The sequence below is a fragment of the Falco cherrug genome, chromosome 5 (genome assembly GCF_023634085.1).
Source record: "Falco cherrug isolate bFalChe1 chromosome 5, bFalChe1.pri, whole genome shotgun sequence".
In the NCBI taxonomy this organism is placed as follows: Eukaryota; Metazoa; Chordata; class Aves; order Falconiformes; family Falconidae; genus Falco; species Falco cherrug.
In genome coordinates this window covers 56,795,964-56,821,516 of record NC_073701.1, presented here as the reverse complement: position 1 = coordinate 56,821,516, position 25,553 = coordinate 56,795,964, and the positions used below count along the sequence as shown (strand labels likewise).

At 41.1% G+C, this 25,553-nt stretch overlaps 1 protein-coding gene across 1 annotated transcript in view; it reads right to left on the bottom strand.

The window, feature by feature from the left end:
* RAP1B (RAP1B, member of RAS oncogene family) overlaps window positions 1–17,071 on the bottom strand; it is a 32,860-nt gene extending 15,789 nt beyond the window's left edge. Inside the window, exon 1 of the mRNA XM_055711317.1 lies at window positions 16,938–17,071. The gene's annotated coding sequence lies outside the window, so the exon portion shown is untranslated. The remainder of the gene's footprint in view (window positions 1–16,937) is intronic.
* Between the last annotated feature and the right edge of the window lie 8,482 nt (window positions 17,072–25,553).

Genomic DNA, 25,553 nt, shown 5'->3' with positions numbered 1-25,553 from the left:
TTCAAACTGATCCCTTCTTAAGTCTGAAAGTTGATTAATGTTTTGCTAGATATCTAACTGCAGTTATAATGACTGTAGTTTCATGAATAACTGGAGGCAACTAAAATACTCTTTCGAGACCACTGTTCTACAAGCTACCTCTGTTCCCCTCTTCCACACTAGCTAGTGGGGCTGCCTACAGTTGTCTGCCAGATCTGCTTGCTCATCTTCGTTCAAAACTGACCAGCAAACAAAACAAAATTTAAGGACACATCTTTGGGTTATAATGCTCAAGAAAACAGTCCTGCTAGCAACTGAGCTAACAGGACTCTTACTGCTGCCCTGGGACGGAGGTCTCATCTCAGTTCCTTTCCTGCAGGGGCTCTAGCACTTACCCGACTGAGTTACCTGTTTTCTCCCTTCTCCACCCCAGGGGAAAGAATGAAACCCTCCCCAGCCGACAAATAATCTGGGGACAAATAACCTGGGGGCTGGGGGAGAGAAGCGAAGGGAATCCAGCACAAGTACTTGTACAAGACAAGCAGCAGAAGTAAGGTAAGAAAGACCCTTCTCAGCAATAGTAATTTCACAGCATCTCTGGAGTCACACCATCTGTTAGGTGTTTAGCACAAAATGGTAAGATGATTTGCATAGAAAAAGAGCACCTACAAGTTACTGTCCATCTTTACTATCACTGATTAACTCCACGTTGTCAGAAGACTGAGAAAGCAAGAGGCCAGATCCTCTTTAATTTTCTTCTTGCAAAATACATAATGAGCAGTCTTTCAGCTTACCAAAACCATTCCTTGCACCTTAAGCAAAAGGAATACAAGGAAAAATCACTGACCTGATGCCCAGCAAAGCAGGTCTCCACAGGTTTCTCTTACCAATACGTTTTAGGGCTCTTCAGTGTTTTTCACACCTAGCAGAACAACTTTTCACTCTTGACTTTAAGAAACTGTTTCTCCTTTCCCACACTGATTTTTTTTGCAAACATGGATCACCAGAACCATTCACACCACAAGTTTCATCTACTTGGCACCACTGTAGATGTTCAATTAGATCCACAGACTTGTAAATCGTCCAGCCTTTCTACAAAGGAGAGGAATAAAGGATTGTCTCTAACTGTACTGAAACACACCTTTCAAACTCATGATGAGTTAAGCCTATAACTACATTACCCGTCATTTCTTTAAAACATTTAGTTATGCCTTTAATTTTGGAAAGGTGTCAGTAGAATAACAAAGATATTCAGTGTAGGGGAAATCCCAGTACAGTAATCTGAGTGAATTGCAGTAATTTCACTACAGTTTAAACTGAGTTTTTCAGTCTGAAGTTAGCAACTAAATATGGAGATGTCAGTACCAAAAGTGCCTAATTTAGGAGTAACAGAACTTAAGCAGCGGGTACCAAATACCTGTTTTACCTACTGTTTTGAGTAATTTGTGACTTTTTCTTACTGAATGATCTAAAATTCCTTAAAGAAAATTCCAAGTACTGGAAGAAGCAGCCAACAAACTTGGTTTTAGTGAGAGACTAGCAATTAATTCCATTTTGGATCTCAAACAGGGATTTAGGAATTTAACGCAAGCCAAAGCTTCTTTCAGTATCTAGATTTAGAAGTTCAGCCCTAAATATCCAATTGCTGTACAACATTCTGGAACCAATTTCACTACTTTTAAGTGGTGGTACATAATTAAAGTATTATACACTATTACACATTGGTTAGCCAATCATCTTAATTTCTGAAGCACCCAAGCAAAAAGCTTTTTTTAAGATCTTTGAAGATGAGACAAAGCCAGACTGTAGTTCACTCAAATGTTTCTCTGACCTTCCACCCAAACTTGGGCAATGAGCAATTTAGATACCGATTTCCTCTTTCTCTATAAGAACTTGTTTGTCATTTGTACAGTTACTCCCTAACTCACTGGGAGCACACAGTAATCCTTTATATATACACACACCTATACAGCATAGAAGTAGCTTGCAAGTCATCAATCATCATCAGATAGTCTGGCCATGACATCTTGGAATGAAACACAAACCAATGTATTCTCCAAAACACTTTAAGAAAGCAAACTTGGAGATCTCTAACACAGCATGCAGCAGAAGCACCATCTATCATTTGCTCCCGCTTAGATCCACCACCCCAACAGCTTTGAGGAACAGTCCTGATGTCACTTTACCTTTCTCTTACTGTTTTCTAACAGAAAACCTCAATTCCTAGTTAAGAGAACTTCTGGTTACATACAGGTCTTTGCCACCTTCTCAGCTAAGAAGCAACCAGCCCATGAAGGTAGGAGCTGCTTTACAACACTGAGGTCTGCCAAATTATTTGGTATAATAAAAGCCTATCATGCACCTTCACTGATCAGTATGCCTGTTGGCTGCAAGCGTGCTCCAGACTGAGTTAGGGCTCTGATCTTGCCTGAACTTGACTTTCCAGCGATTCCCAACTAGCCTGACTTGACTGCTGTAGCTCAAACCCATTTTTTCATATCACAGGTTGTACAGACTGCTTGCATCCTAAACCTCGACCATGCTGTAACTTTACTTTTAAGACTGATACAATGCTTGACTCTGGAACTAATATTGTATTCAGCTCTATCCAGTGCCAAGAGGATTTCCTTTTGACTCATTTATGACAAATGAGTAGGGGCAGAGGAGGAAGACAATGAAGTATAAAAGTAGAGGTTTAAGCCATAAAAGCACCTTTCAGTTACCCAATAGTAGTATTTGAAACAACAGAAGCCATTAAGCTTCAAGCAAGACATTAGAAGTAAAAAGTTGAACTGCTGAAAGAGATGCAAACTATAAAAGGCAGGATGGAAGTGCAAAATTCTGGTGGATTCCCTTTTCTGCCTGGAAAAAAAAAGTGCACTTCTCTAGCCATTCTAAAACTGATACTGGATTTCTTGCATGGAACACCTCTTTATAAAGCCTGTGCCTTGCATTTCACATACTGTCATCCTCTGCCACCCCCCAAAAAAATAAGTTACTGGAAGAACTTTGGAGGAATTTGTAATTATGAAACCATCTGTACAGTCAAAACAGAGCTCAATTTAGCACCTGAACAATAATTTTCAGCAGTCTGCACTGACCAGTCATTTCAATGATACCCTTCAGTTCTAAAGCTATCAGAAAGAAATGTATTAACTGGAAAGGAGGAGAAAGGACCATTAGATCACACGACCTCAGCCATTCAAATAAGGAGACATTCAGGTTTACATGTTTCCTCATCTACAACTTAGCATTCTAAAGCTACAGCTGTATCACAGCATGGCCGTAATTTCTAGAATATGATAGTGTTAAGCCTAACAATAGTATTTGTCTGTACTCCCCAGAACACCTCATCTCAGGGCTGTAAAATTGGTATAGTCAAGGGTCCACAATAGAAATAAAGAGACTATGATAACTAACAGATAAGCAAAAACCTCCCAGTTTTATTAGACAGTTGATGAGAAGTATCCACCTAATCACTCAATAATTAAATACAAGTTTAAACTTATTCCTAACCAAGTAAATCAAGTAACCTGTTTGAATCCCTCTTCATTTAGTGGAGTCTATTTCAAGAAAGAAATTTTGCTTTGGATGCTGGCTACCTTTACAATGACAGATCTGCAAAGAGCGAGAGCAATGCCAGCTTCCTTTGCTTTTTTCATTTTTCTGCTCCTCCATCTTTAGGCAGGAAAATACTGTTAACTGGTCTCCATGCAGGTGCTAAAGAAATTTCCTCTTAATTGGAGCAGGTTTTGGCTTTGAACTGCTGAGTCAAGTATTTATATGGACAGATGTTCGACATAACTGTGAACTCTGGAGATGTCTAATGCAAGATTCAGCTAGAAAAATGAGGGAAATTACTCTTCAAGACATAGCATTTTCACATGAACTGGACTGGATTCTAATGATGTCAAGTACTACAATCCCTTGAAATTACACAGTTTGCTTTCAGATTGCCTCCATTAACTGCCAGTGGCACTTCAGTAACTGCCTTGTACACTTCTGGAAACATACAGTCCATAAAACCACCACATCTGTGAAGCCCCTCTCACTAGTCTGTTCATATTACTTTCTCTAATTAATGCATGTATGAATGTATTAGTATAGTGTATTAATTTAACTGCTTAATTCTCCTTCTTCATGGCATACCTCTTAAAAGCACTTGATAAACTAGATGAGCAACAGCTTCACATGGACAGAAATGGACACTTTTTCCCATAAAGATTCTCTTTGAAGGATGAACAGATCTCTGAATAAATGCACAGAAGAAAGGTTAACCAGAACAAGTCACTAGAAATGAAGCATCTTAAAAGCTTCACATCTGTCAAAGACCATGAACATGGAACTTGCTTTCCACTTCTGCCCTTGTCAGATAAACCAGGAAAAAGTGCCTCTCCGTCATTTTCTTGAAGCATGTCTCCAGAAAAAGGCAAACCAAAGTGATGATGCTAAGAAAGTTGAGGAATAAGAAATCCTACTTTAGCAGCAAATGAAGAAACTGCACACTTACTGCTTTGTAAAGCTTTCCTGAAAAGCAACCACGCAACAAAGAATTCAGGAAAGTTCAAATACCATTGATAACTGAGCTTGATATGATAGTTATGAAAGCGCGTTGTTATGTTTTCGGTGGATTTTGGGGGTTTTGTTTCTTTTTTTTCGTAGAATTTAGTTTTCTTTCAACTCCTTCAGCTTCAAATTTTCATTTCTGATTCAACTTTGTTACCTGAGGAATGGGAAAGTTAATAATACAATCTTTCCAAGTGATATTAAATCAAATGACACTGTAACTAGAGCTCAGCTGCAGACCAAAGACATGAACTAAATACAGTTACTACTCAAAGACATCCCCAAGACTTGCTTATTTGAACTAGTTGTTCAAGTACAGAATTAAACAAATACTCATCTGAGAAACATTATCGTTTTCAAAAGGCATCATGATTATTCAGCACTTTGCAGACACCATGATTCTTGTTCAGACCCTGACATTCTGGTTGTATTGAGAAATTGCAGTGTATTCACTAAAATTTTCATAATGCTTCTGCCCCAGCACATTTTTATCTCTGGAAGAGATGCTTTGTTAGAACCACCTTGGGAATAGCACTCCTAAATTAATCTCAACTGTTTGCATGAGGAAAAAGTTTCAAGCATTAACATAACAGACAAAGCAAATTAACCAACTGGTTTACCTGCTTACAATTAGCAGTGGAGGGGAAAAAAAGCCAAGGAACTAAAAACCTGCTTCTCAGAGGGTATACTAGCGCTGAGATGGAGCAAGACACCAATGGTCAGACATCTGGAAAAATAGCTCTAGTTCAGTCACAGGACCAACCAAGGTCAGAGGATTAAGTCTTTCCAGACAAGATGTTTCCCACTTCTGGTACTGGAGCAGACTCAGACAGCCAAACTTTCTAATTGTACCACCCGGATTCCACTAAGTTTTGAGTCTCTTGGTTTAGAATCCCTTCTTCAGGGAAGCAATGAATTAGAGAAGAGAGGATGTGTGCTGTTCTTAACATTCCCCAAATACTTACATGTAAGGGGAAGTCCAAAATTCTTATCCCTCAGCTCCAAGAAGGTTCTTTTTTCCCCAGAGTAATCTCAGGGTATAAGCAGCAACCTACAACATAACCTGAAGTGGAAGCCTGTTCATTTTCACCAGTTTTTAGATGCAACTCAGATAATCCTTACTCAACAGGGTAAGCAGTGTGTCTTATGAAAGAAGCTAAAATACTCCAGAGCTGACTTTCACACTTATTTATAGAAAACATTACTCAGAAATCAATTCTGAAGACAAGATACACTGAAAAGCTCATCAGGTCTAATTAAAGGCTTTTATACCCAGGACTCCTGGAAGTAGAGCTATTTCATTACTAATGCAGACTCTTTGGAAGTGAGTCAACTGTTCCGTAAACAAAGCTAGAAGCAATTTTTATTTCCAGTTTTTACCTCGTTTTGAGACAGCTTCTTAACAGACACGTATTTTATCAGTTGGGCAGCTAGTTTTTATGGGCACCAATACAGTAATTTCTCTTGGACAACGGTATTTCTTCAATCATGTTCAAATATTTTAACTGACACTAGAGAATCTTCAGAGGATTTTCAAAAAGCTGTCTGGGTGACTAAGCTTATCCAGTGACATGAAAACATACCAACCACCTCAGAACAAGTTACTACAGCACAAACATGGCGCTGAGGTTTAAGATGCTCCTTGACCTGCCTATAGGGACACTTATCCACAGCTTAACTAAGTTTTCCTCCTTTCATTGAAGGGAGCTATCTTGAGTAATACTGCACAGTGACAAGTTCCACAAAGCAGCTAACATGAGCTTACCTTGTGAGACTAGTTCCACTGTCTATAATTAGTATAGCTGAATAAAATCTGGTGGGTTTTGGGTTTTTTTCTCCCTTAACTCAGTTACTTCCCAGCTAGATGTTAAAACTGAACATAAACTTAACACAGGTTCTAAGGATGAAAACTGGCCTGCTTGAAGCCACCATCTCAAGATGAAAGCTTCCTAACACAAAAGACTAACAGACATGTGCAACTTGCTGTAGTTTCATACAAAGTGTAAAAAGTAAATTCAAAGCAAGTGATGCAATGAACATTAAGCTACTAAAAATATGCTATGCTTCAACACAGAGTTCAAGTTTCAACTTCGTGCAAAAATTCAAAACTTGAGTCCCTTATAAAACCTAAGCTACAGTGTCTATTTAAGCCCCAATTGGAATTTGTAACATTTATCAGATTTGTTCTTATTTTTTGGTAACTGTTTGCTATGGTTTTGCATTTTCTCCCTACTTCTGTAAAATAGTCACTGTCCTCCATGAAAGTTCTGCATGTTCTACCATTCAGATTTCCAGCTGAAAAGATGATCTCAGAATTCCTGAAGAAATTAAATTGCAAATGTTTTTTATGCTTGCAAAGAAAATCCAGGCAGACAATAAACAGAAAGACCACCACTCAGATTTTAAAAAATACAAATATATTAAATTCAGAGAATGCATAATTACCACTTGACGATACCTTGCTATGCATAAGCTAAGTATTCAACCATACAGCAAGTTTTGAGAACTGAGACAGCAACTTACTGCTGTACATTTGGCTCTACTGTCATTGCAGAGAATAAACAGTATTTAGCTCTAAAACTTTTAGCAATCAATGGATTGGCACATCATGGTATACGCAACATGCTTTACCTGATAAGCATCCTTCTGATTAAAAGCAGGTATAAGCATTTGTTTCTCCTCATAACTGTTACAGTAACTTTATCTTTCAAGCTACAAAAACAATTAAAAACAGCAGGACAAGTAAGGCATGGAAATTTTCAGCAGTCAAGATACCTCTCTAGTAAAAATGCACTCGTGTGCAGTTTGAAAGTTACTTCAAGAATAAACTTGCCAGTTGGCTTAAGATACTCTACTTTGGAAAAAGGCAGATTAACTTCTGTTGTAGAAACAAGACCTAGCCTCAAATTCCACGTGATATCTGCTTAACATCTGGCAATCCTATCTGTACTCTGATTGTGACACTGGCTGCTGAACCAGTAAAGCCTTGTATTGGGTTTCCTTCTACTGACATAATGCAATGCTCAGTTCAACTGCAGTTCCAATACCACCTGAATTTTTGTTCCTCTTGTCTATTCTTCCCTATAACCAACACATCATATACAACCCCGGCAATGCCAGAGCTTGTATCCCAAGGTACCATTTCTTGCACTGTCTTCGGTATTAAAAGTTTCAATTCACAAATGTTTACCTTACTAACACATCATCAAGGCACAGATATATGTTTCCTTCATGACTGCATGATCTATTGTTACTGACCATTTAAGACCGGCTGGTATAGGCCCTTTATATACAAAGTATTCTTCCATATATCATTTGCAGTAATTCTATTACAAATCATGCTAGTAGCCTGAGAGCAGTCTTACAAATTCCCGTATGTCATTTTAATTAAGTTTAGAAGTTTTATCTGTTGAAAGGACACTGATTCTATGCAAATTGAGAATACTAGCTACTAGCACTCATTAACAGGAACAAAATTAGTTCTTCCATGATAAATGAACCGTATCAGCAAAGTCCTGAGTAATTGTAACTCGTGTCTGTTTTGACCTCTCAATCAATACTTCCCTAACAGAAACACAATATTTGAATGTGAGCAGCAAAAGTCACTTGAGGTCACCCAAAGTATACCTAATTTCACAAACAGTTCTTTTGTTAAAGCTTGAGACATCTGTCTTGAGGTTAAGTTGAAAAAAGTATACACCAACACCCACCAATAACTACCATCTTCTGCCACATGGTTTTGCTGGCCCTGCAGTAATGGAGGTGCAACCTTAACTGCTTCTTTTCAGTTAACTTTATTAGCTGAATCCACTGATGAAGGTGGGTTTGCAAAAGGTCTGAAATGTTTAACTGAAGTGGCTGAAACTTGGGCAGAACATCCTGTTCTGTTTTGGGCAGTGAGGCAGTAGTATCTTGAACCTAGGGATGGCAGCTCCTCAGGGAACATTCAACTCAAACACACCTTGACTAGAAGATGACAACTGTAGAAGTTGACCTCCGCAACTCTGCCAACAACCTGGTTGTTTCTGAGGTAACTGCTAAGTTGTCACAAGCTTCCGAGCAGAGTATTTAAAAAAAAAAAAAAAAAGACAAAAAACCCAAACCAAACCATCCCCGCCTCCCCTCCTCCCAAAACCAAATGCTGACTTATCATAACATGCCAAGCTGTGAACTGCCATAGTTCTGCATCTGCTTTTTGAGCAGCTGATACATCTTAGACAGGCCCAAGTCTCATTTTTAATGGGTCAGGTATTTCAGAGAGGTTAAAATCTGACAGTTATGAGCAGGAACCCAAAGGTAAGCAATTCACACTTGCAAGCCTGAGCTCATAGACACAGTGACACCTACACACACACACAAAAAAAAAAAGAAAAAAAAAGTAATTTTAACCAAATGAATCTGAATCACACTCATCCCCACACCACTTTCTATTATATGGACTAGATCTTTAGCAGAGAGTTACCAAATTAATGAGGGTTAAACTTCTTTAATCGAGTCTACTTGAATCTTCTTAAGATCACTCTAGTTCTTGTTTAGACCATGCTTTTTGGTTCCTCTGCATCTTCAAAGCTTGCCATTTTCTGAAGAATCCCATTGTACCTTAAGACTCACTTTGCTTTACTTTGATAAGGTAGTAGAAGATGTCCAAAGCATACTGAAATTTAAAATCAGCTCCAGAAGTTTGAATGGGAAAACCTTTCTGAATACAAATCAGCATGTCTGGTCTTCTAAGAGTCATCTATTATTTAAACTATGACAACCACCACGGCATTTAAAGAAGTGTTACTAGAACATCCTAAATCTTCTACTGGAGAAGACACTTACTTTCAGCAAGTTAAAGATACACATCTCAAAACAACCTATATTTTGGTCAAAGCCTGAGCGGAAGAATGACTCTTTAGCCCACCCTGACTGTTCCAGCAAAGTAAATTTATCCTTCATGAAACCACAGCCTTGTATTTCCACATTGCTTTGGGTGCTCCCAGTTTAACCAGTGCACTCTCTATTTAGGTTCTTGGGATCTATGACTTTGACCTTTTGTAGGTAAGGCTATGAATGGTTCCTTATTTTCACTTTTATTATTAAAGGAGATTCAGCATTCAGCTTGGAAAAGAGGCTTCAGCTTTTCTCTGTAAAACTTATCACACCAGATTTCATGTAGTCCACTATAAGATTAAGCAATGGAAGGAGAAAATTACCTGAAAATACAAATATTTTCAAGTTTATATATTTGTCTGTCAAAAAAGTATTTGCAAATTGTGTCTTAAGATCTTGCCTCTGGCTAGAAGCAGGATGTACTTTCAGTCAGCAAGACTGCACATTGTTTAATATATTGGTTACAGTAATTAAATTAAGTCCAAACTAACATGCACTTCATGCTGCTCCTTCACCAGTTTCCTGGCTAAACAGAACCCAAATTTCTAGCAGAAAAGCATGAGGATTTCTTTGTTCTTCAAGAATAAAACTGTGCAACTTACTTGATCTTTTTATTTGAGGCTTCACATGAAATCTTTCTTTCTCACTGTAATTCCTACTCATATAGATACAGCGCTTTTCTGATATTACTCTTAAGAGTTTGATGAAAAGCAACACAAAGATCAAAAGGATGCCAAACACCAGCAAATACAGTGGTCTAAAGCAATTAATTGTAAAACCTTGTTTTCAGCCACTCAATTTTTGAAGAACTTCAGCTACCACACTTAAATTCTCTATGCAAGATCTCCGGCTGAACCTCAATTTAGCTTAGAGCATTTCCTGAAATAAAAAGTTTAGGGAGATCAGAAAAAAAACCAAACCACCAAAGTATCCTTAAAAAAAGGCAAAGGACTTGCTCAAATACAAAGAAAGGTGAAAAGGTAACAATAAACTGTAAGAACATACAAAGAGAGAAAGAAGCATTTCTGAATGATACCTATTTCTGCTTTAGTATTCAGATATAAAAAGCAAGTAGAAAATTGTACACCAAAAAGTAAGAACATTTGAAGACCAAGCATCCAGTTAAAAGATGAGTTATGAATGTCTGCTTATTATAGTATCGCAGACTTCTCTCTTGGCCTCCAAACTTATACGATGTCCAGTATGATCTATATCAAGTAACAGGGTGTCTCTTCCTTGGTGAGATCCCACCTAATGTGCAACTTAAGTCAAAAAAGATGTATTGGAAAAATCAAAGAGGTTCTCCAGCATGACCATCAGCTATTCTTGCCTCTTCCAGTGCTCCTTCTTGGTGCCACAGGAGTACTATACACTTAGTTTCCACCAAGTGCTAAGATGACAATTCAGCATCAGGAGAAGCATGGCATATTCTCAAATAACTAATGTCAGCAGAAGCTGGATTTTGAACACAGCATTTTACAGCCCACTGAGAACACAAGTCCAAGGCATCTCAAATTGTATACTTATATTCAGTAAATACTGTTAATATAAAACTATCTTGAAAATTCATCAGTGGACTGGTTTATGTGCAAGAACTCTGAAGATCAATTCACACTTGCCAAGAACTCATTTCTGATACTGCTCATCATAAAACCCACGAAAATACATAGTATTTTCTGGACACTTGCACCAATATAAACAATAGACAGTAAGTAACAAAAGGACCACTCCCTGAACAGAAATAAACCCACCACACTCACAGAATGCCTACTGCCCATCAAATCTCCATTTTAAACAAGCCAGAAGGGTCACAGAAAGACAGTAATGGTATATCCTTATACATGCTGCGTAACTCCAGAAACTAAGAGTCAAGATTTTGCATGCTGTATTCATTTATACACTTTCCCAACCCTGAGAAAATCCTTCATCAATACTGAACACAAAAAGCAATCACACAAAGGCTATGTTTATGGGTCATCTTGTACATCAAACTTTCAGAAAGTTACCTTCTAAGTAGCTTCACAATGAAAGATAGGAGGGTTACTGACTGCATCTTAACGTCTAACAATTCACCTTAACCACCTCACATCTGCAAGATTAATAAGATGTTCCTGCACAGTATGTTGTTTGTCTGCCCCTACACTTAACTGAGCACATGAGACTGAGTTGTGCATGGCTCTGTGTCCAGGCGCAACTGTAAATGACACACTATAAACAAATAAATCTAGTCCTAAATACTTTATTGCAGAGAGTAAGATTCTTAAGTAACTTCCACTTAATAGATTACTTCCACTCCACATTCCAGTCTAGCCTTCTCCACATTCAGAAAAAACAAAACACATAGCAGCTTTCCACTAGTTTTCTAATGAATCACTTTAGGGGGGAAGTATCAGACTAGATGTTATAGAAGTTTGATTAACCGCACAACTTAACTATCAGTATTGTCTGCGTTCTGATCCAGTCCAAGCACTGTTCGGCATTCTAGCTTCATCTCAAGTAAAAAATATTGACCATAAACAAAACCTTTAGAAAAACATAGAAGTAGCTGGTCTGGCCCTGCAACTACTGAAAACACTTCGATTTCAGTAGTGCTGAAGTGCCACCCCTAGCAACATACACGTCTTCTGTCTCCTGTATCTCCCCTCTTGAACTCCACATAGGCAACTCACGTTACCTGCAGTTCATCTTTAACACAGATGATGTGGTGGTACTCTTTTTGCTTCTTCCTGATATATGTAGAATGCTTTTAAGAAACTTCCCTTCATTGCAGACATGAAAAAAAGTAAAGGCACAACTGGTTAGGTTGCAGAAACAGAGATTATGAGTGGAAAAACTACAACAAGAATTCAAAAGCTAACTACTAATACAGAGAAACAAGAAGAAACAGTTGCAGGGAGTATCTGTGTTCACATCTTATTTTAGATTAACTGAAAAGCAGGCTGGCCAACATACACTATTTGGGCAACAGCAAATTCGTGTAAGAAAAAACCCCAAACTTTCACATAAAGTTATGCAGTAAACCACACTAAAGAAAATGTTGTTATACTACATCTTTTCCTTTAACCCGGATTACCTACAGAAATCAAGTATTTCTAATAAGTGTTATAATTAAAGCAAGTGAGAGTAACATTCACCTCAATGTCAACAAATTTTTGTGCAAGAAGCACTTTCTCCTCAGAGTTTCTGTGAAAAAAAGAGTAACTACAGATCCTTTTAGTTTATGTTCGTAACTGTAGGGAACCTTTTCTCCTGTTCCACTTCTTCAATACTGTCCAGAAATTCAATGACAAAGTTTCTCACAGCTCTACAAATAGACATATATTGAAAATTATTTAATGAACGAGTAACAGCAGCACACAATATCCTTCTAGCAGAAGACCTGGTCAAGTCATTCAGATTTAGGACACCTTGCTGTGCTGCAACAGTTGCAGGAATGATACAAAGCGATCTAAGAAACTAGGGGTTCCATGAAGAGAATCTCCGTCTGGAGAGAAACATGAGATGCTGCTTCTCTGCCACAGGATACAAACACCAGTCCATGAGAAGGGTTAGGCTGTCCCCCTCCTGCACTATGGTCTGGCCTTCCTCCCTTGGCCAGGAATAAACTAACCATGTGTACTGTAATTGGCAGTCTCTTTTCATAGTTGCCTATCAGGGATTTACTTCAAATAACACCAAGTTCTTAGATTAATAACTAGAAATGTGAGTGGGACAGCATACAAGATACTGTCAAATGCCTCCTCTTCCTGGTTCAACTCTAAAAAGTTCCTTTAACTCTGCTACACACATTCCTGTAGGGTCTTATAATAACTGTCACTCTACTGCTTCAGTAGTAAGAGTTACTATTAAAACACTGTTCTTGAAAAACGAGCATCCTGAATAGCTAGAGGGCCCCCAAATAATTTTATATTTCAAATTTATATTTCAAAAGTTGCCTAGTAGGCAGATTTCCAACCTGGCGCTTATAGCCTTCCTCCCTTTCCTTGCTGCTAGAGGAGAGGAACACGTCAGGAGCTCACAACAGCATATACTACACAGGCACACACAACAATTAAAAAACCCCCACCCTTCTCCCTTTTAGTTGTCCGGCATTTCTTTAGGCATTCTAAAGCTCAAGAGGTACCAGCTTCAAGCCAGAACCCGCTGCTGCTTTTAAAGGTAGCCTCATTCAACTGCTCCATGGAAGAAACATTCTGTGCCAGCAGACAAGGTCTTTGACTTTCTACAAATAGTGCTTGCCTACTACAGGCAAAGTGCCATAGAAACTTCATCAGAATATTGCTTCTAGTACGCCTGTCCCACTCTGTTTTTTCATGGTTGACAGGTCCCAAGGAGAAAGTGATACATTAGATGCTTAAGTGAGATACTAAAGCTCTACTGTAGTCAACTGCTGAACAACTCTGAAAACAGGTTCCTTATTAACAAGCATTCAAGTAGCAAAAAAACCCCTTCCCTTCTCCCTGCTTTATGCAAGAATAGAAACAGACAACCTTAGCCATGTCTCAGCAGGAAAACAAAGTTTACCTTCGAATATGAAGGTGTAGTTACTGTAGATACTCCTTTAATCTCTCCAAACAAGGAGGCTGTCTAAAATATCCCTCTACCTGACCTAGATGCAACAGAACACAGCAAAAGCCTGTCCCAACTCAGCAGGGATTCAACACACTGACATTACACAGTGCACTTCGGTCTGCTTTCGTATTTGTTCTGAGGCAAAAGAGTGGCAGTGCTTGCAGCCACAAGCTAAACATGAACTTCTGTTGCACAGGGTATGCCTAGTGATCTGTTTATTAAGAGAGCAATTTTGATTAAAACTCACAACAGCTTGAACTTACCCTGAAGAACACTCTCAAACATCAGTTACGTATCCAAAAGTCATCTAAGTGTTACTTAGGCCAATTCATAAAGGACCCACCTACCCTCTTACCATACACCCAAGAACAACAGAATGCCTGTTGCTACCTACAAGATGCTCTTACCCTGAAGAGCACCTCATACCTAACTAGGAGCAGCTAGCAGAGCTCTGCAGATGATAGGATTGGCACTACAGCAGTAAGCATCAAGTATTTCTGTTACTCTTGCACTTTACACATCCCACATGATAGGTGGACAATCGTTTTAGTTCCCAAGTCACATTTAGTAACTGTTAGATCACAAGCTACAGTGCACAGTCTTCAGCACACTTCCTTCCTCAGCCATACAAGTAACTTCTCTCTCCTTTTGTAGGCCCTCACCTAGATTCCCATCTGTTTGCCTCTGCTCCAGAAAGGTTCTCAATTAAAAAGACAGTCAAGTTTTACTCTGCAAAACTGGCACAGCACAAAAAGAACTGTCATGGCTCACTTCAGATTTATTTTTGATGAACTGTCCTACAGCAGAGCTTTGGAACAAAATAGCACAATTTTAATTCCACTCAGAAAACTTATCTGGTGCACGTATGTAGTAACAGAAGCAAGACACGCAGTTACAGACAGTAAAAAGACTACTGGGGCTCTGCTGCTGCCGCTGCCCCCTCCCCCCGCCCCCAAATTCTGTTTTTACACTTATAGTCTTTCAGTTCTGTTTTGCACATTATTTCACACTCACCCAGCAGACTGGTGCTCCAAGTATGATCAGTTTTGCCGCAAAAAGATATATGACAGTTATATCATACGGTGCAACTCAAAACTCCGTTATTTAGCTACAGATAATCGTGAAGCTTTGCACCACAGTTGCAATTTGAACTTAAAGTAGTTCATACCACTAGAAGCAGCATCCCTGAAAATATGCAGGTACCAAGGAATAAAACCCTGCATCTAATCAGTTACTTTATTTGCAAAGCCTTTGATGTGAACAGCCAAGGTAACCTCCACTATTCACTCAGCTCATTCTTAGCTACAATGAAATCTACAGGACAGACTTTGAGCAAGCATAAAAAAAGATGCAATGAGTAAAGAAAGTGAAAACACTTTACTATATCAAGTTTGTTAGTGGTTATTTTGTGTGTGTATGTATGTGTCTATCCCCCACTTGCGATTTTAACAGAGGCAAGTCATACAAAAGATGACATTTTGATTAATTTTTCAAGTTTCCAACAGAGGGGAAAACGACTCCTTCCAAAGGGAACTACATTTGATTTTGAATGGTTATGATATAAGACAATGTGATTGCTTCTTTACCTTTTAATTATAACCTATGAAAAAGAAGACTGTTTTGTATCTTCTTTTTTATAACAGTAATTTCAATGTATATTTTACCATGAAAGAATACTGAAAAGCCTTTGTCATAAACTGTGTACACAGTTCGCATTGGGATAAGATGTAGCCGTTACATGCTGGAAATAACAAATTACACTAATCAAAACATATGAATGCAAGAACACACAGACAATCTGTGCGACTTTCAAGCCAGGCATCTCTGAAACACCCTCTGTCTTGGAACCATACTACCTTACTATCATACCCCACAACAGTATAGAAAAAGACTTTTCTTTTCTTTTTTTGTGTTTTACCCTGAATGGCAAAACCCATCCCTTTAAGATGGAAATGGGAGTAAAAGCACACCGATCTTTTTTTGCAGGAAACCTTGGTTTATTATCCTTTTTGTAATCTGAGGCCAGTGCAGAAATACTCGGATTTGGTTTTATTTTCCCCTCTGCAAACTTCACTTTCGTTCCACCACTTCTTCACCAACACAGGCAGAAGGATATGCGGATCTCAGGCTTATTAGCCGGGTTTGGCGCAGGAAGCGTCTGTCAAATTCTTCCATTTGCTTTGACACGGGTAGTGGTGGTGGCCGGGTGTTCAGACGAGACGAACATCCCTGTCATCCCCTTTTCCTTTATGTTTTGCGATAAGCAGGAGGGGAACTCGCTGGCCGCGACGCTGCCCGTCCGTCCCACTCCGCGGCCGCCCCGGGCACCGGCGGGCCGCACCCGGCCGCCCCCCCGCCTCGCCCCCGCACGCCGGCCGGAAAGAGCGAGCGGCTTCTCTCCGGCGACCGGACTAGGTGGGGCTCCGGCTCGGACTTCCCGCTGACAACGACGGCGGCAGCCGGGGACCGTCCCCTTCCCCGCCCGCGGCGGGGCCGAGCCGGGCGTCACCCGCCCCTCCCCGCACCCGGCCGGGCCCCACGTCGCGGCCCCGAGCCGCGGGGTTACAACTTTCCGCTTCCGCTCCAACTTCTGCTCCGGGGACCGGCGGGAGGGGGATGGCGGCGAAGGGCAGGGCCGGGCCCTCAGCCCGGCTGGCAGCAGCTGCCCCTCGGCGCCCCGCTCTCCCCTCTCCGCCCCCCTGCGGTGTCCCCCCGCGCCGGAGCCCGGACGAGGCGGCGGCTCCCAGTTCTTCCTCCGCCATGTTTCAGGCTCGTGCCCCTTCCCTGGCAGCGCGCCGCTCCCCGCCGCCGCTCCCCCCCCCCCCCCGCCGCCTTCGCCGCCGCCGCCCCCACCGGCCGGTCCCCGCCCCGCCACCTGTACCAGACACGCCGCTCCCCGCTCCCCCGCCACAGCGGCCCGGCCCGCACCCCCCGCCGCGACCTACCGGACAGCGCCCCCGCTCCCCGCCGAACCGCCGCCGCCGCCTCGCCGGCCGAGCCCGCTGCGCTCCGCCCGCCGCCCGCTCCGCTCCCTCTCGCTGCCTGTGCCGGGGCGCGGCTTGGGGCCGTCGCCGTGACGCCGCACGCCCAGCCTCGCTCTGGCGCGGCGGGGCGGGGGCGGCGCGGAGGGGAGGGGTGACCTCGCCGCTCCGCTCCCCTTGCGCAGGCGCGCGGCAGGGCGGCCGCGCCGCCCCTCCCCCACCCCCCGCGCCCCCCGCCCGCTGGGCCCCACGTCGGGGCGGCCGCCTGGGCGGCGAGGGGCGGCGCCGCTCCCGCGGGGCGCTGACACCCCGCGGGCACACCCCCGGCACCGGCGACTGGTGGGGGGGCGGCCGCTGCTCGGGCCATGGTGCCAGGGCTGGAAACCCCGCCGGGCCGGGCCGGGCCGGGCCGCCCGCCGCGCGGCTCTGAGGCCTCCCCCGGCCTGTCCCCGGCCTGCCGCCTGCGGTGGCAGCGAGTGCGGGGGCCGCCGCCGGGCCCGGGCCGTGTGGGGGCCGGGGGCGGGCCCTCGTCGTCAGCGGTGCTGCTTTGGGCTTGGGGGGTTTCGCCGGGAGACGGAGCAGGGGCTGAACGTGCTGTTGCAGGGGCTGGGAAAGCGCGGCAGGGCTGGAGCTCAGAGCCTAGGGGCGCCCTGCGGGCCTGCAGAGGTTCCCGAAGACACCTCGTGCTCCGTAGCGGCACGTCCCTTGGGGTCACACAAGTCCCTCTTTCCCCAAGTTCTCGTTGGCCCCAGGTAGGAGCCGTAGGTTAGCTACAGCTCGAAGGTGGGTGAAAAGCACGTTGCGGTTGCTTTAAGTTAATTTAGAACATCAAGAACCGGAAACATAAATGCCAGGGCAGCATTACTTACAGTTCTAAAAGGGGTTTGAGGTCCATGGGTGAAGAGTGTTTTGCAAGTGCAACATACTGCTGTTTTTACAACTGTGGATTATTACACCTCTGGATGCAAACTGCCTATCATTAGCCCTTGCTGATACAAAGCAGGATGCCTGTTGCCTGCAAATAATTGAGGTGGTTTTTAGCCTTTCTCTTATTTCAGTCCTAAATAATATAAGTCACTTTTTTCCAGAGTGTCACTAGTATTTTCCAGTTACAAAGGGTTTGATTGATAAAGGTTAAACATAAATGAGCATTTATGTTTCTAGGAAACAGTAAGCAAATAGTTAACGTGGTACCTTCAGATAAAACTTTTGCTCAGAGGAAGTCCACAGCAGAGTGTGTAAAACTGACAGGAAGTTGCAGTGAGGCTTCTGGCAAGGAGTGTGGGTGTGGAGGAAGCACAGGCTTTCTGTTCGTGGGACAGAGATAGAAAAGGGATAAAGAGAGAGATTACATTTCCCCCAGTTGCATGATGGAGAGTTCCTTGCTGTAAATGCTTGGAGACCATACAGCTTTGGGTGATGTTTGAGAGACAGAGACACTAGAGCTCAGAGCAAATGCCATCAAAGAATGACCGGTGAAATGAACTGCCCTTGGTAAGAGAAGCTTCATCTAGATTCAAGGCGTCCAGAAAGTGACGCATTTAAAAATGTTTTTCTTTTAGAGTGTTGCTCCTAAATCCCAGACGTCATAAAATCTCTTCCAAAGTCCAGACAAATCTCTTGGTGCTTTACAGCTTAAACCCTTGTGCAGTACTTTGATAATGAATCCCTGTAAATGACGGGTAATGCAAGAGAGCTCAGGTTGTAAGAAATCAAGTGTATAGAAACCAGTCCTTTCTCAGTGGGGCGTCCCATGCAGGGCAAAAATTGTTTATGAGAGATGTCAAAATAGGTAAAATATGATCTCTCAAGTAAAAATCGTAAGAGCATCTCATGCAATTATTTGCTGTATAGCGTGTTTATTCACCAGATAGAAAAATGTTTCTATTTCTTTAGTCTTTTCTGCCAGCAAATACTATTATCAGCACCCAAAAATATTCAGAGGAAAAGAACAAACAGAAAGATATATCCTCTGCCCTCACAACTTTCTTCAGTGAACTAATCACAAATACCAAGCAGTGTTCTGGGAACAGATGTGTGTCATTACCCTAATAATACTTTACAGTGTGCCTTTAATTGCCTTGTGTTTTACAGGCAGCAGGGCAAATACTGCTCTTTGCTATACAACGACAAAACAGGAAGGGGCCTTTGGGAGTCTGAGTGAATCTCCTGTGAGCAGATCTCAGTGTTTTGAATTTCATACAGGGGAATCTGAAACTCAGTGTTCTAAAAGAATTGTATTTACACATATGGGTTACTTAATGCAGACATTATTGGAGATTGATCACTGTAACTAGAAGAAATAAGCAACTAGGATCCGTTCTGACCAACTCTCTCAGCCACATACTTTGAATGTAAAGTGGGCCCTTAAGTTTGGATATTCCTGTGAACCATCTAGCTAATGCTCAGCATCATTCTTAAACCAGCTTTACTCATATCAGTGTGACGAGCAAATAGAAATTGATACGCTTGTTAAGCATACTCACCCAGTACTCTACAGGGCTTGTTCTGCTTAGCTTGCTAAGTGTTTCACACGTGCCTGAGCTGCTCACTGATGGTCACTCAAGCGACTGCACTAGTGCAGAGGTGCCCCTACGATAGAGCAACTCCCAAGAGAAACAGGAATACAGAAAAAATGGAGGAGATAGGGCCAAAGTGCTGTTGTGTTAATAGGAACAATACAGACACATCAGCTTTCCTTAGCAGGCCTGCCTGTGCCCATCATCAATCTGGAGTTTTTAAAAGAAGGAGGTCAAATACCCAGCTGCCTGCTAACTGAATAAAAAACCAGAAGAGACTTGCTTATGTCCATAAACCTTAATGACAAATAGACCTCTCCAAAACACTTGTCCTTTGTGCTGTAACTTCTGTCTCCCAATTTACCAGTTGCCTGCCCGTACTCCAAAAACCTCTTATTTCAATGACCAGTACTTGGTTGGAACTGATTCAGCCCGCTCACCACTAACACAGTGAGCTGTGTGATAATGTCATGGCCATTGTGAGGAACAGCTACAAGGGAACATAGAAGATCCCTTCTGATGGAAGAAGAGGAGGAAAGTACTGACGGATCTTAAGAATTTCTGTGAAACTAGTGGGGGGGCAAGGGGGAGTTGATAGATTATTTGGGGAAAACAAAGGAATATTTTTTTTTAAATAATGCTTTAATAAAAGCTTAACAAGGTGGCCTTTGGTCACCTCCATACAATTTTTCTAACTTTGCCTGCATTGTTTTCACTGGGGCTGCATGGGTGTTGGAGCAAAGAATGTAGCTCTATGTGTACTGCAGTTTCATTACTGCTGAAATACAGCCATCTCTGGGACAGAATGCAGAGCTGGCTTGTGCCAGCAAACCCTGAAGTTTAATAGGCATGTGGTGCCAGGGAATGTAGTGCTGGCTACATGCCAGCTAGCTGTGAACTTTTCTAGAAATTTGTCCTGAAGGGAGAAGAAATGTCATTTGGTTAATCTAGGAGGATGCTTTGCTTTCAGAGTGGAAGCAAAGTTCTTGTCTTTGGTGAATGGACTGAAAGGGGTGGATTCTTAGCTCAGACACTTGGTTGTTCCAGCAAGAGAGTGTTTACTAGATCAGCATGTGCTTTGGATTGTGAGAGCAAAAAGGAGACAACATCTCCAACACTAACGAAAAATGTCTGTTATTTTTGAGACATAGATGCATGAGAGCTCTTTATCATTCTTTATCTTTCAATATGATTTTTGTTTGGTGTTTCTCCATACTCAGAAGATTTATCCACATAATGTGGGAATACCTGCCTGCCTGAATAGCTCCTTGAGATGTTTCAGAGATGTGCCTTCTCCTGAAAACTCGATGCAATTTCTCTGTGTCTTCATATCTGTTGATACAACTTCAGCCTGAGATTTTTACACTGATAATTATCAGTTCTGCTGGTTCATCATCTTCACTTTTGACATAGCTTCCATTATGCAGTCCTGCATCTTAACCTCTCTTCATTGCGTCTTCTTGATCTATTGCCATTTACTAATGAAAGCGTTTAAATTAATTTAATCACAAGCTTGACTGAAACTTAACTCCAAGATTATTTTTTTTCCCCAGCCTTTCACTTGCCATATGTTTACCTCATTGTTGAGGAAAATCCTCAGACACTTCTCTGCTCCTCTTCCTCAAAACTACCTTGAATTAGTGCTTTTTCCTATCTCTTACGGATGTTCTATGACTCTTCCAATTTATCTGCAAATATCTCTTACTGGGCTAAGTCTTTTCCTTGCCGTTGGCCCAAATCTGACTATTTGGTCATATAACATAGGCCTCCCTTGTGATTTGTCTCCCTCCCTACCCCGTGATAACTGCTTTGAGGAGCAAAATTTGCTTTTATTTTTTTAAGCTGGGGAAGCACAGGCAATGGACGCTACTGCAGTTTAAATTGTAAATGTCAGCATTTATTTACAAGGGTCTCATGTTTTAATCTATTTTCTCCTGTCTTTGAGGGACTACTTTTATGTCACTGCAGTTACTTCAGATAAAGCAAGGAATAGCTGTTTCACAACATGGCTGTTGTGAAAGCACAGTACTCTGAATTGCAGAGAGATTCAAGAAAATGCCCTGAGCTCTGGAATTTCAACTCCTAAAAATAAGGATTAATTTGATAAAAAGAATAGCCTACTTTATTTTATCCGGTGTTGAAAACATCTTTCAAATTGCATTGGACAACCAGCTGATCAGATAAGGAACAAGATTGCCACAGCAATGTAAGTGTTTTAAAAGAGTAAATGAAGAATAATGTAGCCAATTGGAACTAGAGAGGGAATGTAATTACCTGGAGCAGATCTGTCGAGGATATGGGAGAACACTTATCTTAAAAAAAACCACTTATCTTAAAAAAAAAAGCATTTTAACACATGTATTTTAACAATTTTAGAGCTTCACAAGTTTTATTTCCCTGCTTTTCCAGGAGTACCCTTTTAGCAGTATATGATGCAGAAGAAGGTTACTACCTTCTTAATCAGATACCTAGATAGTTCTTTAAAGTCTTTCATAAAAGGACTGGGTGCAACAGCTGGTAACCAATGATGATGTTTGATACACTCACAATTTAGATAACATGGCAGTATGGCAAGTGGGTACTTTTGACTCTGCTTTACCAGAACAGGAAAGTACAGAATTTTGACTTGGGAAAAGAGTGTCTATAATTATAACTGAATGTCAGTATCAACATTTTAACTATCATACCTTTCTTTAGTTATTTAATTTTTTCTTTTCCATTGTTACTCTTGTTTAGTATACTCTTTTGTATCCAGATTCAGACTCTTCTGGAGACAGAGGAAAAGTTGCTGCTGATTTTAATGAGCTTTATACCGGGACTTAAATTCAGCCCTTGAGGGATGTGCAACATTTAGCAATATTTGCATTTAAAACATATATTCACTTCTGGTTTATGTCAATATTAAGACAGGAGCAAGTATATTTAATGATGGCAGGTCTAAAAATACTCGGTGTTTTTTGTCCTGCTTCCCCCAGCAGCAGAATTATATCCCAATTAACATAGTAATTTACCCTGAAATATAGAAATAGATATGATTTTTCTTTGCTTCTTTTCGTTTCCTGTCCACTTCAGAATCAAGCATTAATAAACACAATGGGCCAAAAGCAGTCACAGGGAAATCATTAGTTACATTAGCAGTTCATTAGTTTTGTTACTCGGTTTGGTTAGAAGAACAAAACTGAAAGGAGAATTTATTTCATAACTTTGTTAGGTATTTTTCTCCTTAGCTTTCTTTGTAGATACGGCCTTGTTCTGCCATATCTTCCCTCTGGCCATGGAAGCTGTTGCTGAAACTACAATCAGGAGAGAGGTCTTAATGAGGATAGTTAAAAGTCTACACCAAGGAATACGCATATTCCTTGCTTTTTAAAGCTAGCCAAAAAGCGGGGTAATATTTTTTTTTCATGAATCTTTTTTTTTGCAAAAAGAATGCATTGTGGGTTTTTTTAGCTGATAAAAATGTCTTTGTTTGACTTCTTTCTTAACAAGTCCATAAATGGCAAACCCCTCAAACAGACCTTTTGTTGGAGTGTTTATCGCTAACCCAACTGTATATATTTTAGTTTTAACATGATCTTTTAGTGAAACTTTGTATGCCGTAAATAACCAATGTAAAACCAGGAAAATGTTGACTGCTGATTTTGGGTGACTGCATATATTCAAACCATCTCCAAGTAAGTTGCTGCATCTGCCACAGGCCATGGCTCTCAGTCTGGTCTGGGAAAGTTTTGATGTTCTTTCGTGTTTTACAGGTGCTGTGATAATCAATGGCATCAGAGCTGTGTGGAGACATGTTGATGCCCTGTTCTGCCTCCTCTGCCTCCTGCTTGCCATACTCCTTGCAACTTGCTTGGTTCATTTTAGCCTTTCTTTCAGGGTGCTTTACCAGCTAGTAGGCCTACAGCCTATTTGCCCCTTTCTGCTGTCACTTTCAGAAGGACTCGGGGGTCAGATCTCTTCTTGTTCCTTAACTGGTTTGAGGTTATAAATAGATTATTTGTGTAATAGATTTATTTTATGAATCCTTTCATTTTACTGCTGTTATACTATGCAGTTCTGCTGAACTTCAAATTGAAGATTTCATAATATCCTATTCCCATGAGATATCTGTGTTGTTATATTCAATTTTTATCAATAAAAATATGCGTTTGAAATGAAAATGCTATCCTCTCCAAACCTTCCTTTCAAATTCAGGATTGCTTCAAGGTCCCAAGCCTTTTAACTACCTCTGCACTACACAGAATCTTCTATTACGACTTCGAGCAGCATAAATTTTATTCTAATTTGAGCTCTAGACGTTATTGTCATATTCAGAGGAGGCTGGGTGAAGGGGAGCCCTATGAATCACTACCAAAGATAGGGACAGAATGGAAACTGTTGCTCTGGTGTTGCATTTCCTTGCCTGAAGAAGATACTCCTGTTGCCCTGGTGCAGTGTTTCACCTGCTAAGGTGATACTCCACTGGCTATGCTAGTTGTACAGCCTGTTTGTGTGTGCCATGTGGCTTTTCCAAATTCGGTTCAAGTGTGAGAAGACACAGGGCCGTGATTTTAATGATGTAATGTAAACTAAAAATTCTAGGTTTTTTTTTTTTTTTTTAAATTGTATTGCCTCTTGAGTTGTTAGTTTTGCTCCCTGCTTCTCCTAACTCTTGTTGTTTTCTACATTTTTCCTTTTCCTTCCATTCTTCTCTTCCTTAAAAAATGAACAAATTATAGAAGTTTTAGACTCCAGTGAGGACACATTGAATTGCAGTAATGGATGTCATGCCATCTTTCTCTAACTCATGTATTTTTGTCTAAGCTTTATTATATATCATTCCATCATCTTACAAAACAGCAATTTTCACCCTCCCCCCTTCTTCTTGTCTCTGTCTTTTATCTTGTCCCCCATTTTGCTTTAACACAGCAGTTTAAAGATTGCAAGTTAGTTTTGGGGTGGGGTTGTGTGATATAATCAACTTCAAGATAGTCTTTACATTTCCTTTCATTCACTACAATGCTGAAATTTATGCTCAGAGATCAGCATTTACCCTTACTTTATTTCTTTATGTTCCTTGAATGATATAAAAAGAGAGGAATGTAGCTTATTTTTCTGAAAACACTCTTAGATTAGCACCATGTTACTTAACAATTTTGATGGGTAACAGTGGATTCAGAGAAAGATCAGTGCCTTGGAGATAACAGTCATTTTATAGCCAGTTCTTGCAAATAGCTTATTATCATTTAAGCAATTTTTTTGTCTGTCTTTGGCCATTCAGTGATGGAGGAAAAGCCCTCAGGAGGGAATCCTTCCTTTTATAGAAGTTCTGAGGTGCTTCAGGCTTTCCTAGGTTGGCCCATGTCCTGGTCTCCCTGTATCTGCCCTGGTCCAGGCATAACATTGTATTTAGTTCCTAGGAACATTCTGTGCATGGTTTAGGCTGTTCATGAAGGCTGCATGTGTGGAGTTTGCAGTATTCAGGCACATGTACTCCAGAAAGTGAACAGAGCTGTCCACATTATTTAATGTACAGAGAACACAGAGTGTTGTCAATTCACTGGACCAGTAATTCCCAGCATTTTCCATACTCAGGATTTCTGCTCATCTAGCCAGAGTGTGATTAGATGGCTCTCTCCTATTGCAGTGTAGGGAGGACAGTCAGTCCTGACTCCTTGCCATACGCATACATTGATGACACCCACATTGAAAAGCTGTGCATATACTTGTCCAAGTGACGCTCTGGAGATGTATGTTTTCGATGCTCTGTAATAAGCCACCTATTCACAACAGAGTCATCAACCATTCTGTCAGACAGATGCCTGTCAGCTTGTTACAACTCATTTCAGGTTTGTTAGTAGATTTCCAAGGCTGCTTTGCCCATAATTAGGAAACCTAAACACCACTAATAAATCTCAACTCCATTTTCTTTCAGAGTATATCACTAGCAAAAAGCTTGCCAGCTGAACCTATATGGAAGCTGTCATTTCTCTAAAGGACAGTTAAAAACATATACACCCAATCTCCTATGGTTTGGTACCAGTATCGCATAAAATAGATCCCAGGTAGTTACATGGAATTT